The sequence below is a fragment of the Ambystoma mexicanum genome, chromosome 4q (assembly GCF_040938575.1).
Source record: "Ambystoma mexicanum isolate Mex_15411 chromosome 4q, UKY_AmexF1_1, whole genome shotgun sequence".
NCBI lineage: Eukaryota > Metazoa > Chordata > Amphibia > Caudata > Ambystomatidae > Ambystoma > Ambystoma mexicanum.
Genome location: NC_090928.1, coordinates 436124034 through 436134080, shown reverse-complemented (window position 1 = coordinate 436134080; position 10047 = coordinate 436124034). Strand labels below are relative to the sequence as shown.

The window sequence follows — 10047 nt, the reverse complement described above, 5'->3', positions numbered from 1 at the left end:
GGTTTAACTATGCTCTTAGCACAAAATCAACAAACTGCAGTAGAGAAGTAGTTACGTTTTGCAGAATTTGTGCATTTGACAAAAGTTTTTTTTCCATGTTCCAAGATCTACATGTGATACGAAATGTATGAATTCTTGCAATGGAAACCTCACTGTATTTTACCAAGGCAGATAAAGGACATCTTTTGTACCCCTTATACTTATAAGGAGGGTTTGGTGTCTGAAAATGCATTGCTTTGATGGTGATTGCATGTTGCTTCCACTTTCTACATATTACTGAATAAATAAAGGTGAACATTTCAGAAATGGGGGTATAGCTCAGGGGTAGAGCATTTCACTGCAGATCAAAAGGTCCCTAATTCAAATCTGGGTGCCCCCTTGTCCAACTGTTTTACCTGTAGAAATATTTTTTTAATTAAATAAATTGAAGTAAACATTTACAATCTTAGCATTTTATGTAATGAGCAACACATTTCTACATTTGAAATACTCCTGATCATCACCTGAAACATAGGGTAAACACCATTAAGCTGTTTAGGATTTCTTCATATGATACAAGCTGTGTTTTACATTCACCCAAGTTCTGCTGGTGATATTACCAGTTTAAAATAGTCCATTGGAAGCTCATATGAATGTTATAAAACTGTGGTGGATAACAATAATATGCCCTTAATGAAATGTATTAATTTGTGCAGCTGACCAGAATTGCACTGATGTCATTAGTTCTACAAGTTCCATAGAGTCACCTCCTCTATCACCTTTTTAAAAAAGGGCAGTTTTCAACATTGAAGGGTTTATGTCAGTGGTAGAGCGTAGGAGTGTAGTTCAAGAAGTCCCTGTTTCATAACCATATACCCTCTTCAATAGATCCTGTTAAATGTTTTTCAACCCAATGCACTGTAGGAAACAATAAGATATATCATCATTTCATATACAAAACAATGAACAATTGGGTTTAACTATGCTCTTAGCACAAAATCAACAAAATGCAGCAGAGAAACAGTTACGTTTTGCAGAATGTGTGCATTTGACAAAAGTTTTTTTTCCATGTTCCAAGATCTACATGTGATACGAAATGTATGAATTCTTGCAATGGAAACCTCACTGTATTTTACCAAGTCAGATAAAGGACATCTTTTGTACCCCTTATACTTATAAGGAGGGTTTGGTGGCTGAAAATGCATTGCTTTGATGGTGATTGGATGTTGCTTCCACTTTGTACATATTACTGAATAAATAAAGGTGAACGTTTCAGAAATGGGGGTATAGCTCAGGGGGAGAGCATTTCACTGCAGATCAAGAGGTCCCTAGTTCAAATCTGGGTGCCCACTTGTTCAACTGTTTTACCTGTAGAAATATTTTTCAATTAAAAAAATTGAAGAAAACATTTACAATCTTAGCATTTTATGTAATGAGCAACACATTTCTACATTTGAAATACTCCTGATCATCTCCTGAAACATAGGGTAAACACCATGAAACTGTTTAGGATTTCTTCATATGATACAAGCTGTGTTTTACATTCACCCAAGTTCTACTAGTGATATCAGTTTGAAATAGTCCATTGGAAGCTCATATGAATGTTATAAAACTGCGGTGGAAACCAATAATATGCCCTTAATGAAATGTATTAATTTGTACAGCTGACCAGAAGTGCACTGATGTCATTAGTTCTACAAGTTCCATACAGTCACCCACTCTATCACCTTTTTAAAAAAGGGCAAATTTCAACATTCAAGGGTTTATGTCAGTGGTAGAGCGTAGGAGTGTAGTTCAAGAAGTCCCTGTTTCATAACCATATACCCTCTTCAATAGATCCTGTTAAAATGTTTTTCAACCCCATGCACTGTAAGAAACAATATGATATATCATCATTTCATATACAAAACAATGAACAATTGGGTTTAACTATGCTCTTAGCACAAAATCAACAAACTGCAGTAGAGAAGTAGTTACATTTTGCAGAATTTGTGCATTTGACAAAAGATTTGTTTTCCATGTTCCAAGATCTACATGTGATACGAAATGTATGAATTCTTGCAATGGAAACCTCACTGTATTTTACCAAGTCAGATAAAGGACATCTTTTGTATCCCTTATACTGATAAGGAGGGTTTGGTGGCTGAAAATGCATTGCTTTGATGGTGATTGCATGTTGCTTGCACTTTGTACATATTACTGAATTAATAAAGGGTAATTTTTCAGAACTGGGGGTATAGCTCAGTGGTAGAGCATTTGACTGCTGATCAAGAGTTCCCTATTTCAAATCTGGGTGCCCCCTTGTCCAACTGTTTTACCTGTAGAAATATGTTTTTAATTAAATAAATTGAAGTAAACATTTACAATCTTAGCATTTTATGTAATGAGCAACACATTTCTACATTTGAAATACTCCTGATCATCTCCTGAAACATAGGGTAAACACCATGAAACTGTTTAGGATTTCTTCGTATGATACAAGCTGTGTTTTACATTCACCCAAGTTCTACTGGTGATATTATCAGTTTGAAATAGTCCATTGGAAGCTCATATGAATGTTATAAAACTGTGGTGGAAACCAATAATATGCCCTTAATGAAATGTATTAATTTGTACAGCTGACCAGAAGTGCACTGATGTCATTAGTTCTACAAGTTCCATACAGTCACCCACTCTATCACCTTTTTAAAAAAGGGCAGTTTTCAGCATTCAAGGGTTTAACTCAGTGGTAGAGCGTAGGAATCCAGTTCAAGAAGTCCCCGTTTCATAACCATATACCCTCTTCAATAGATCCTGTTAAAATGTTTTTCAGCCCAATGCACTGTAAGAAACAATAGAAACAATAAGATATATCATCATTTCATATACAAAAGAATGAACAATTGGGTTTAACTATGCTGTTAGCACAAAATCAACGAACTGCAGTAGAGAAGCAGTTGCATTTTGCAGAATTTGTGCATTTGACAAAAGATTTTTTTTCCATGTTCCAAGATCTACATGTGATACGAAATGTATGAATTCTTGCAATGGAAACCTCACTGTATTTTACCAAGGCACATAAACGACATCCTTCGCACCCCATATACGTATAAGGAGGGTTTGGTGGCTGAAAATGCTTTGCTTTGATGGCGATTGCATGTTGCTTCCACTTTGTACATATTACTGAATAAATAAAGGTGAACATTTCAGAAATGGGGATATAGCTCCGGAGTAGAGCATTTCACTGCAGATCAAAAGGTCACTAGTTCAAATCTGGGTGCCCCCTTGTCTAACTGTTTTACCTGTAGAAATATGTTTTTAATTAAATAAATTGAAGTAAACATTTACAACCTTAGCATTTTATGTAATGAGCAACACATTTCTACATTTGAAATACTCCTGATCATCACCTGAAACATAGGGTAAACACCATTAAGCTGTTTAGGATTTCTTCATATGATACAAGCTGTGTTTTACATTCACCCAAGTTCTACTGGTGATATGATCAGTTTGAAATAGTTCATTGGAAGCTCTTATGAATGTTATAAAACTGTGGTGGAAACCAATAATATGCCCTTAATGAAATGTATTAATTTGTACTGCTGACCAGAAGTGCACTGATGCCATTAGTTCTACAAGTTTTTAGAGTCACCCACTCTATCACCTTTTTAAAAACGGGCAGTTTTCAACATTCAAGGGTTTATGTCAGTGGTAGAGCGTAGGAGTGTAGTTCAAGAAGTCCCTGTTTCATAACCATATACCCTCTTCAATAGATCCTGTTAAATGTTTTTCAACCCAATGCACTGTAAGAAACAATAAGATATATAATCATTTCATAAACAAAACAATGAACAATTGTGTTTAACTATGCTCTTAGCACAAAATCAACAAACTGCAGTAGAGAAGCAGTTACATTTTTCAGAATTTGTGCATTTGACAAAAGATTTTTTTCCATGTTCCAAGATCTACATGTGATACGAAATGTATGAATTCTTGCAATGGAAACCTTACTGTATTTTACCAAGGCAGATAAAGGACATCCTTCGCACCCCTTATACTTATAAGGAGGGTTTGGTGGCTGAAAATGCATTGCTTTGATGGTGATTGCATGTTGCTTGCACTTTGTACATATTACTGAATTAATAAAGGTGAACTTTTCAGAACTGGGGGTATAGCTCAGTGGTAGAGCATTTGACTGCAGATCAAGAGGTCCCTAGTTCAAATCTGGGTGACCCCTTGTTCAACTGTTTTACCTGTAGAAATATTTTTTTAATTAAATAAATTGAAGAAAACATTTACAATTTTAGCATTTTATGTAATGAGCAACACATTTCTACATTAGAAATACTCCTGATCATCTCCTGAAACATAGGGTAAACACCATGAAACTGTTTAGGATTTCTTCGTATGATACAAGCTGTGTTTTACATTCACCCAAGTTCTACTGGTGATATTATCAGTTTGAAATAGTCCATTGGAAGCTCATATGAATGTAATAAAACTGTGGTGGAAACCAATAATATGCCCTTAATGAAATGTATTAATTTGTACAGCTGACCAGAAGTGCACTGATGTCATTAGTTCTACAAGTTCCATACAGTCACCCACTCTATCACCTTTTTAAAAAAGGGCAGTTTTCAGCATTCAAGGGTTTAACTCAGTGGTAGAGCGTAGGAATCCAGTTCAAGAAGTCCCCGTTTCATAACCATATACCCTCTTCAATAGATCCTGTTAAAATGTTTTTCAACCCAATGCACTGTAAGAAACAATAGAAACAATAAGATATATCATCATTTCATATACAAAACAATGAACAATTGGGTTTAACTATGCTCTTAGCACAAAATCAACAAACTGCAGTAGAGAAGCAGTTACATTTTTCAGAATTTGTGCATTTGACAAAATATTTTTTTTCCATGTTCCAAGATCTACATGTGATACGAAATGTATGAATTCTTGCAATGGAAACCTTTCTGTATTTTACCAAGGCAGATAAAGGACATCCTTCGCACCCCATATACTTATAAGGAGGGTTTGGTGGCTGAAAATGCATTGCTTTGATGGTGATTGCATGTTGCTTCCACTTTGTACATATTACTGAATAAATAAAGGTGAACATTTCAGAAATGGGGGTATAGCTCAGGGGTAGAGCATTTCACTGCAAATCAGAAGGTCCCTAGTTCAAATCTGGGTGCCCCCTTGTCCAACTGTTTTACCTGTAGAAATATGTTTTTAATTAAATAAATTGAAGTAAACATTTACAATCTTAGCATTTTATGTAATGATCAACACATTTCTACATTTGAAATACTCCTGATCATCTCCTGAAACATAGGGTAAACACCATGAAACTGTTTAGGATTTCTTCGTATGATACAAGCTGTGTTTTACATTCACCCAAGTTCTATTATTGATATTATCAGTTTGAAATAGTCCATTGGAAGCTCATACGAATGTTATAAAACTGTGGTGGAAACCAATAATATGCCCTTAATGAAATGTATTAATTTGTACAGCTGACCAGAAGTGCACTGATTTCATTAGTTCTACAAGTTCCATACAGTCACCCAGTCTATCACCTATTTAAAAAAAGTCCCTGTTTCATAACCATATACCCTCTTCAATAGATCCTGTTAAAATGTTTTTCAACCCAATGCACTCTAAGAAACAATAAGATATATCATCATTTCATATACAAAAGAATGAACAATTGGGTTTAACTATGCTCTTAGCACAAATTCAACAAACTGCAGTAGAGAAACAGTTACATTTTGCAGAATTTGTGCATTTGACAAAGATTTTTTTTCCATGTTCCAAGATCTACATGTGATACGAAATGTATGAATTCTTGCAATGGAAACCTCACTGTATTTTACCAAGGCAGATAAAGGACATCTTTTGTACCCCTTATACTTATAAGGAGGGTTTGGTGGCTGAAAATGCATTGCTTTGATGGTGATTGCATGTTGCTTCCACTTTGTACATATTACTGAATAAATAAAGGTGAATGTTTCAGAAATGGGGGTATAGCTCAGGGGTAGAGCGTTTCACTACAGATCAAGCGGTCCCTAGTTCAAATCTGGGTGCCCACTTGTTCCACTGTTTTACCTGTAGAAATATTTTTTTAATTAAAAAAATTGAAGAAAACATTTACAATCTTAGCATTTTATGTAATGAGCAACACATTTCTACATTTGAAATACTCCTGATCATCTCCTGAAACATAGGGTAAACACCATGAAACGGTTTAGGATTTCTTCATATGATACAAGCTGTGTTTTACATTTACCCAAGTTCTACTGGTGATATTATCAGTTTGAAATAGTCCATTGGAAGCTCATATGAATGTTATAAAACTGTGGTGGAAACCAATAATATGCCCTTAATGAAATGTATTAATTTGTACAGCTGACCAGAAGTGCACTGATGTCATTAGTTCTACAAGTTCCATACAGTCACCCACTCTATCACCTTTTTAAAAAAGGGCAGTTTTCAACATTCAAGGGTTTATGTCAGTGGTAGAGCGTAGGAGTGTAGTTCAAGAAGTCCCTGTTTCATAACCATATACCCTCTTCAATAGATCCTGTTAAAATGTTTTTCAACCCAATGCACTGTAAGAAACAATAGAAACAATAAGATATATCATCATTTCATATACAAAAGAATGAACAATTGGGTTTAACTATGCTCTTTGCACAAAATCAACAAACTGCAGTAGAGAAGCAGTTGCATTTTGCAGAATTTGTGCATTTGACAAAAGATTTTTTTTCCATGTTCCAAAATCTACATGTGATACGAAATGTATGAATTCTTGCAATGGAAACCTCACTGTATTTTACCAAGGCACATAAAGGACATCCTTCGCACCCCATATACTTATAAGGAGGGTTTGGTGGCTGAAAATGCTTTGTTTTGATGGTGATTGCATGTTGCTTCCACTTTGTACATATTACTGAATAAATAAAGGTGAACATTTCAGAAATGGGGGTATAGCTCCGGAGTAGAGCATTTCACTGCAGATCAAAATGTCACTAGTTCAAATCTGGGTGCCCCCTTGTCCAACTGTTTTACCTGTAGAAATATGTTTTTAATTAAATAAATTGAAGTAAACATTTACAATCTTAGCATTTTATGTAATGAGCAACACATTTCTACATTTGAAATACTCCTGATCATCACCTGAAACATAGGGTAAACACCATTAAGCTGTTTAGGATTTCTTCATATGATACAAGCTGTGTTTTACATTCACCCAAGTTCTACTGGTGATATTATCAGTTTGAAATAGTCCATTGGAAGCTCATATGAATGTTATAAAACTGTGGTGGAAACCAATAATATGCCCTTAATGAAATGTATTAATTTGTACAGCTGACCAGAAGTGCACTGATGTCATTAGTTCTACAAGTTCCATACAGTCACCCACTCTATCACCTTTTTAAGAAAGGGCAGTTTTCAGCATTCAAGGGTTTAACTCAGTGGTAGAGCGTAGGAATGCAGTTCAAGAAGTCCCTGTTTCATAACCATATACCCTCTTCAATAGATCCTGTTAAATGTTTTTCAACCCAATGCACTGTAAGAAACAATAAGATATATCATCATTTCATATACAAAACAATGAACAATTGGGTTTAACTATGCTCTTAGCACAAAATCAACCAATTGCAGTAGAGAAGCAGTTACATTTTGCAGAATTTGTGCATTTGACAAAAGATTTTTTTTCCATGTTTCAAGATCTACATGTGATACGAAATGTATGAATTCTTGCAATGGAAACCTCACTGTATTTTACCAAGGCAGATAAAGGACATCTTTTGTACCCCTTATACTTATAAGGAGGGTTTGGTGGCTGAAAATGCATTGCTTTGATGGTGATTGCATGTTGCTTCCACTTTGTACATATTACTGAATAAATAAAGGTGAACATTTCAGAAATGGGGGTATATCTCAGGGGTAGAGAATTTCACTGCAAATCAAAAGGTCCCTAGTTCAAATCTGGGTGCCCCCTTGTCCAACTGTTTTACCTGTAGAAATATGTTTTTAATTAAATAAATTGAAGTAAACATTTACAATCTTAGCATTTTATGTAATGAGCAACACATTTCTACATTTGAAATACTCCCGATCATCACCTGAAACATAGGGGAAACACCATTAAGCTGTTTAGGATTTCTTCGTATGATACAAGCTGTGTTTTACATTCACCCAAGTTCTACTGGTGATATTATCAGTTTGAAATAGTCCATTGGAAGCTCTTATGAATGTTATAAAACTGTGGTGGAAACCAATAATATGCCCTTAATGAAATGTATTAATTTGTACAGCTGACCAGAAGTGCACTGATGTTATTAGTTCTACAAGTTCCATACAGTCACCCACTCTATCACCTTTTTAAAAAAGGGCAGTTTTCAGCATTCAATGGTTTAACTCAGTGGTAGAGCGTAGGAATGCAGTTCAAGAAGTCCCTGTTTCATAACCATATACCCTCTTCAATAGATCCTGTTGAAATGTTTTTCAACCCAATGCACTGTAAGAAACAATAAGAAATATTTTCATTTCATATACAAAACAATGAACAATTGGGTTTAACTATGCTCTTAGCACAAAATCAAAAAAATGCAGTAGAGAAACAGTTACGTTTTGCAGAATTTGTGCATTTGACAAAGTTTTTTTTCCATGTTCCAAGATCTACATGTGATACGAAATGTATGAATTCTTGCAATGGAAACCTCACTGTATTTTACCAAGGCAGATAAAGGACATCCTTCGCACCCCATATACTTATAAGGAGGGTTTGGTGGCTGAAAATGCTTTGCTTTGATGGTGATTGCATGTTGCTTCCACTTTGTACATATTACTGAATAAATAAAGGTGAACATTGCAGAAATGGGGGTATAGCTCAGGGGTAGAGCATTTCACTGCAGATCAAAAGGTCCATAGTTCAAATCTGGGTGCCCCCTTGTCCAACTGTTTTACCTCTAGAAATGTGTTTTTAATTAAATAAATTGAAGTAAACATTTACAATCTTAGCATTTTATGTAATGAGCAACACATTTCTACATTTGAAATACTCCTGATCATCTCCTGAAACATAGGGTAAACACCATTAAGCTGTTTAGGATTTCTTCATATGATACAAGCTGTGTTTTACATTCACCCAAGTTCTACTGGTGATATGATCAGTTTGAAATAGTCCATTGGAAGCTCTTATGAATGTTATAAAACTGTGGTGGAAACCAATAATATGCCCTTAATGAAATGTATTAATTTGTACAGCTGACCAGAAGTGCACTGATGTCATTAGTTCTACAAGTTCCATAGAGTCACCCACTCTATCACCTTTTTAAAAAAGGGCAGTATTCAACATTCAAGGGTTTATGTCAGTGGTAGAGCATAGGAGTGTAGTTCAAGACGTCCCTGTTTCATAACCATATACCCTCTTCAATAGATCCTGTTAAATGTTTTTCAACCCAATGCACTGTAAGAAACAATAAGATATATTTTCATTTCATATACAAAACAATGAACAATTGGGTTTAACTATGCTCTTAGCACAAAATCAAAAAAATGCAGTAGAGAAACAGTTACGTTTTGTGGAATTTGTGCATTTGACAAAGTTTTTTTTCCATGTTCAAAGATCTACATGTGATACGAAATGTATGAATTCTTGCAATGGAAACCTCACTGTATTTTACCAAGGCAGATAAAGGACATCCTTCGCACCCCATATACTTATAAGGAGGGTTTGGTGGCTGAAAATGCTTTGCTTTGATGGTGATTGCATGTTGCTTCCACTTTGTACATATTACTGAATAAATAAAGGTGAAAATTGCAGAAATGGGGGTATAGCTCAGGGGTAGAGCATTTCACTGCAGATCAAAAGGTCCATAGTTCAAATCTGGGTGCCCCCTTGTCCAACTGTTTTACCTGTAGAAATGTGTTTTTAATTAAATAAATTGAAGTAAACATTTACAATCTTAGCATTTTATGTAATGAGCAACACATTTCTACATTTGAAATACTCCTGATCATCACCTGAAACATAGGGTAAACACCATTAAGCTGTTTAGGATTTCTTCATATGATACA

General features: G+C 35.0%; 2 non-coding genes across 2 annotated transcripts; both read left to right on the top strand.

Annotated features, from left to right (window-relative positions):
- The first annotated feature begins 2209 nt into the window (after positions 1 to 2209).
- TRNAS-GCU (transfer RNA serine (anticodon GCU)) lies at positions 2210 to 2281 on the top strand. The gene has a single exon. It is a non-coding gene; the product is annotated as a tRNA-Ser (tRNA).
- Positions 2282 to 4123: 1842 nt separating this feature from the next.
- Positions 4124 to 4195, top strand: TRNAC-GCA (transfer RNA cysteine (anticodon GCA)). Its single transcript has one exon. It is a non-coding gene; the product is annotated as a tRNA-Cys (tRNA).
- The last annotated feature ends 5852 nt before the right edge of the window (positions 4196 to 10047 follow it).